Source organism: Brachycentrus maculatus, unplaced genomic scaffold (genome assembly GCF_059751285.1).
Source record: "Brachycentrus maculatus isolate JH-2025_06_01 unplaced genomic scaffold, ASM5975128v1 h1tg000007l, whole genome shotgun sequence".
Classification (NCBI taxonomy): domain Eukaryota; kingdom Metazoa; phylum Arthropoda; class Insecta; order Trichoptera; family Brachycentridae; genus Brachycentrus; species Brachycentrus maculatus.
In genome coordinates, this window is record NW_028280762.1 from 906,196 (window position 1) to 912,500 (window position 6,305).

The following is a 6,305-nucleotide window of genomic DNA, read 5'->3' on the forward strand; positions in this document are numbered from 1 at the left end:
CCTTTTCTTCAAAATGCAAAAACAATACATTCTGCCCCATAGCGGGTAAATATAAGGCTAAAAATATACCTTTTTTGGTGGGACATAGTACGTTTTCTGGGCATTCCGAAAACATGCACAACTGAAAATTGATGATTTTTGATATACGACGTTTTGAAAGGAGTGATCGATATGTATTACGACGAAGTGACTGCCGAATCAATTAATGAAATAATGTTCATAACAGTACAGCTTTGTAAATTTGAAGCTAGAGTATAATTTCCCCATACAGTTTGGGGCCAATCAATGGCAGATTTCAATTATCTGAATATCCAAGCCGGGAAGGCTATCGTTAATAAGAGGTATACATTTGGTACAATCAATGTAGGATGTCCTGCAGAGAAGCGTCGTAACATCGCTCACTCCTTTCAAAAACGTCATATATCAAAAAAACTTGATTTTTCAGGAGATCGTTTTTAAAGTTTTTATCTTTTTTTTCTTTTTTTTCTCATTAATTAGATTTACTCTTTCTTTACTTTTGAGACATATCGCTTACTCCTTTCAACAACGTCATATATCAAAAATTGATAATTTTCAGTAGTACATGTCTTCGGAATGCCCAGAAAATGTACTATATCCCAGCGAAAGCGTCATATTTTAAACTTAATATTTACCCGCTACAGGGCAGAATGTGTTGTTTTTGCAAGAAAAGATATTGTGTATTTTATTTTTTTTAATACTAAATATTTATATTTGACTTTGGTATAATTCAATTTAAACACCGCAGAAATTTTCAAATGCAAGAAGACATTAATTTTGTAGTTATGATTATTCATTTTTAATTTAAGTTTTACTTGGTAAAATATCACTATTTCGTAAAATCTATTGTGACACGTTTCGATGCGTTCCGCACCATTTTAATCGGTGTTTGAAAATGAGAAATAAATCGAAAATCGTGTCACAAAAGACGAAATATTGGTATTTACCAAGGAAAACTTAAATTTCAAATATTTTTTTAATGTTTTAATTAAACGAATAAACGCTAAAGTACTTATTTATTTTTTTACAAAAATGTTAATAATATTATTAACATTAGTAACCACTAATAAAATTAGTAACCACTCACTCGGTGAGTGGTTATATACTAATATTATTGACATTTTATTTTTTTTAATACTAAATATTTATATTTGACTTTGGTATAATTCAATTTAAACACCGCAGAAATTTTCAAATGCAAGAAGACATTAATTTTGTAGTTATGATTATTCATTTTTAATTTAAGTTTTACTTGGTAAAATATCACTATTTCGTAAAATCTATTGTGACACGTTTCGATGCGTTCCGCACCATTTTAATCGGTGTTTGAAAATGAGAAATAAATCGAAAATCGTGTCACAAAAGACGAAATATTGGTATTTACCAAGGAAAACTTAAATTTCAAATATTTTTTTAATGTTTTAATTAAACGAATAAACGCTAAAGTACTTATTTATTTTTTTACAAAAATGTTAATAATATTATTAACATTAGTAACCACTAATAAAATTAGTAACCACTCACTCGGTGAGTGGTTATATACTAATATTATTGACATTTTTGTAAAAAAAAGTTAAAATGACTAACCACAAGGCAAATGCTTTAAATATTAATAATATTTAGAATATGTTGAGGTACTCGGTGTATTACTGGTTGAACTCAATTGTTTTTATTCCTTGTATTTCGAGCAAACGACTGAATATCCAGAATATCCAGAGCTAAGGTTGATAAGGAAGAAATAAAAGCGATAGTGGATCTTCCTTAAACTACGACCAAGTTAGAGAAGGTTTTGATGTCAGTGTCAGAATCATAATGATTTATTGCGTGAGTCTGGAAACACAAAAGGTTGAAAAATGAATTACGCAAGAGTCGACCAAACTCCAGCCAGAAACTAAGGTTTCCTCACACCTCCCCCCGATGGTATATATCCGTGGTTCTGAACCTTTTCGAAGTCAAGAAGCATTGATCATAAGGGAAATTCGCGGTATACCAAAACTAAATACCCAAAAACATACAAAAATAACTTTTATTAAAAATAAAACTGATCATTTTATTACAGACAAGTTAAAATTTACATTAATTAAAAAAACAAAAAAAACGTTAATAAATCTATTGATTTGGCGTTTAATTTGTAGAACTCCATTTTAATTTATGTATTAATTTTAAATCAAACATAGATTTTTTGAGTCTACTAAGTAGTATTTTATTAACAAAAACATATAAAAAATTATATTGTGACAATTTTTTCGCCTTGTTAGGGCATTATCAAACATTCGTTTCATAATGCCCTAACAAGGCGAAACAAATGTCACAATATAATTTATTATGTGTTTTTATTAGTAAAATACAACTTAGTGGACTCAAAAAATCTGTGTTTGATTTAAAATTAATACATAAAAAAAACGTTAATACTATAATAAAACTTTTTACGGCGTAAATTATTTAATGAAACACCTGAGCTTGTCGGCTATTACGAATTTCAGCGTTATTAGGTCGAATATTTGATGTGGCTACTTTCATTTTTTCATCGAAAATAATGAAAATTACCATAAAACTAAGGGTTAAAAAACAAACGAAGACATACAAATAAACACATGTCTTTAAAGGTCTCGATTTTATATAGTTTACCATATTTACGACTGTGTTAAAAAAAACGTTAATACTATAATAAAACTTTTTACGGCGTAAATTATTTAATGTAACACCTGAGCTTGTCGGCTATTACGAATTTCAGCGTTATTAGGTCGAATATTTGATGTGGCTACTTTCATTTTTTCATCGAAAATAACGAAAATTACCATAAAACTAAGGGTTAAAAAACAAACGAAGACATACAAATAAACACATGTCTTTAAAGGTCTCGATTTTGTATAGTTTACCATATTTAAAACTTTGTCTAGTACAGGTTTTAAAACAAATGGTAACGTTTTGGACACCAAGTTATATCTATGTAGATATAACATCACAGTTTTATTTTTTGGCAAGGGTAACGAATCCTTTTAATGAACCTACCATTGATGGGGCACCGTCTGTACAAATTGCTACACATAACTCCCATGATATTTTCAATTGTTCTAAGTATGATGATATAGAATCAAAGATTGATATTTTTGTCCTGTCCTAATTGATTAAAAATTAAATTTTCATTAATGATGTGAACGAATCCTAGTATATGTGCTTTGCCGCTAATGTCAGTGGACTCGTCAATTTGCAAAGCAAAATGTCGGTTGGAAAGTTTGTTGGCGATTGTTTATTGGCCATCTAGCCATTATATGTCCACTTAAATTACACAGTAAATAAGCCAACATTACATTTTGGTTTTTATAATGGTGTCCGCCTCCGTAGTGTAATGGTCAGCACGCTCGGCTACCGTTCTGGAGGTCCCGGGTTCGATTCCCAAGGGGGGTAAAATAAATATAAGTGATTTTTTCACTGTAATATTTATTCTATATTACCATGGACTGGTACCTGAAGCGGAGGGCTGATCAACCTTCCTTCATGTGTAAACGATCAAGATAACACTGCGTTTATATGACACAGTGCCCTATGCACCATTGGGGTGCGGATAAGGTTATTATTTTTATAATTTCACGGGGCATTTGTAACAAGCTCGCGGAGCACCGGTTAAGAACCACTGGTACATATTGTAGTATTTAGTTTGCGGTCGTTAGGTACTAGATACTCAAGGGAATGGTACTCGCATAAGTTTGGAAAATGGTATATTTTAGAACATTTTGCAAATAAATTAACTGGTCGAATTATAAGCTGAAATTAATTGAAAATGATGTTCTCAAGCGTTTCTCATGTACGTGATTATAATCCAGGATTCGGACAGCACATACAAATGGAAAGAGTCACTGCTTAATAAAAGGTTTCCTCATCCCACCATAGATGGCTATTGTGAAGTCGCGCATACTGTGTCACGAGTTTGGTCGATATATTTACAAGTTTGAATAATTTGAGTAGTGTGGTTGTCAATCATGGGTGAATGTTACACGTATGTAAAGTGATCACCAGCCTGTGACAGATCATAAGCCTTCTAAATACTAAGACTTCCACATTCTTCTTTATCTATGTTAAGATGTCAAAATATAAATACGTTATATTTTTTTTTACAAAATTCCGTTTCTTTCGGTACCGATAAACGTTTTAAAATGATGATGAAGGAAACGTTTTCTAAAATTGTGAAATTTGTAATTAAGGGCTGAAGATTGAAAAAGTTTCTTTGAATTTAGGGGGTAGTATCAGTCTCCCAATTTCGATTGTATTCTTTGTAAACTGTAATAAGTAATTTCTGTTTGCTTATTACAGCAGCGATTCCCAACCTTTTCGGCTCGCATACCAATATCACGCTTAATTGTACCACTTCGAAAAATTATTGTACTTCGAGAAATTTGTAATACTGTAATATTTGCATTTTAAATTTTAAAGGCTGACTGTATTTCCCGAAACTCAATTTATTATTAATAATTAAACATTAATATAAATTATTTTAATTCGAGAAATTTGTAATTCTACAATATTTGCATTTTAAATTTTAAAGGTTTTCAGGTATTTCCCGAAAATCAATTTATTTTAGTTTAAAAAAATACCAAAGGCATTATTTTTTCTGATAAAAATGAGACATTTGAACTTTACATATCACAATGTATTTTTAAAAAATAAACAATGTTGAAGCTCATTTCAGAAATTTAAATTTAAAACCAGGGCATTTGAAGAAATATTTTTTTAATAACTAAATTTTTACTTATTTTTTTTTTTTTACAAAAATGTTAATAAAATTAGTATATAACTACTCACCGAGATTTTTACGTCTACCGGTTTCGAGACGTACCCGTCTCTTCGTCAGGACAATCACTAACACAGCATGCAAACAATACTACCCTTCACCACCATAGCACCATTTACACACTCAAAACTACACAAAATGTCTAACGGTAAACGGTAGCCGAGCGTACTGACCATTACACTACGGAGGCGGACACATATGGTATATACGTTATATAAAATACAATGAAAAATAAAAATCATTATTTTTTGACGAATATAGAAGACTGGGTTCACATCCGTCATAGGCTTGGTTAAGTGATCACTTTACACACGCGTAACATTCACCAATTCTACCCATGATTTATAACCACCCTATAAATATTTTTAAAACTTCTTATTATATTGATCAAACTCATAGCACAGTATGTGCGAGATCACAACAGCTATCTATGGTTGGATTGAGAAAGCTTTTATTCAATTAGTAAATTGAATTTATTTTTTAATATTTTTATTTGACATCTCTACATAGACGAAGAAAATACGGAAGTCTGGGTTTTTACAGAGCTTGTGAACTGTTTTATTTTATAATTTATATTGGAAGCACTAACTTTGTGATTTTCCATTTTATAATTTTATAATTAAGTTATAACGAATATTTTATTAAAACTTAATTATATTGTCTACCGTTTTCGAAGCTATCCGCTTCTTTATCAAGACTGATTAATACTAAAACACTATCTTATTTACTTCCTTATAACCCTTATCCGCACCCAATGGTGCATAGGGTACTGCATCGAATCGATGCAGTGTTTTCTTGATCATTACTTACATGAAGGCAAGGTTCAGAAACCAGTATACGTTGTTTGAAAATTATAATTAAATTAAACACTTGAATAATCCACTGAATTGAGTTTTATTTTTATTTACGACTAGTTTCGAAAACGACAATTGTTTTCATCTTCTGGTACAAATTAAAACTAACGAATAAAAATATATTTAGGTGTATATATTTCTTCATCTTCTTGCTCAAAGCTGAGCGTCGTGGTCTTCTGGAATGTCAGGCACTTGGTGCACAAGTCCTCTCCATTCTTCCCGGTCCTGGGCCAACTTGATGGCAGCGTTTAGCGAGGATCCGGTTAATTCCTTTATTTGGTCTGTCCATCTTGTTGGAGACCGTCCTCTTGCCCGCTTGCCTTCAACTGTACCTGTTACTACCAGTTTTTCAAGACTCTTCTCGTTCTTTCTGGCGATATGCCCAAAGTAGGACAGAATCCTTTTCCTGCAAGTCGTGGAGAGTCTTTCTGTCACTGACAGTTCGCGGAGAATGGAGACGTTTGTGCGTCTTGCAGTCCAAGGAATGCGCAGCATCCTCCTCCAGCACCACATTTCAAACACATCCAGCATATGTCTTTCCTTTTTCCTCAGTGTCCATGTTTCCACTCCATACAGCGCAATGGAGAATACAAGAGATTTCACAAGACGGGTTTTCGTTCTCCTCAGTATGGACCGATTTTTCC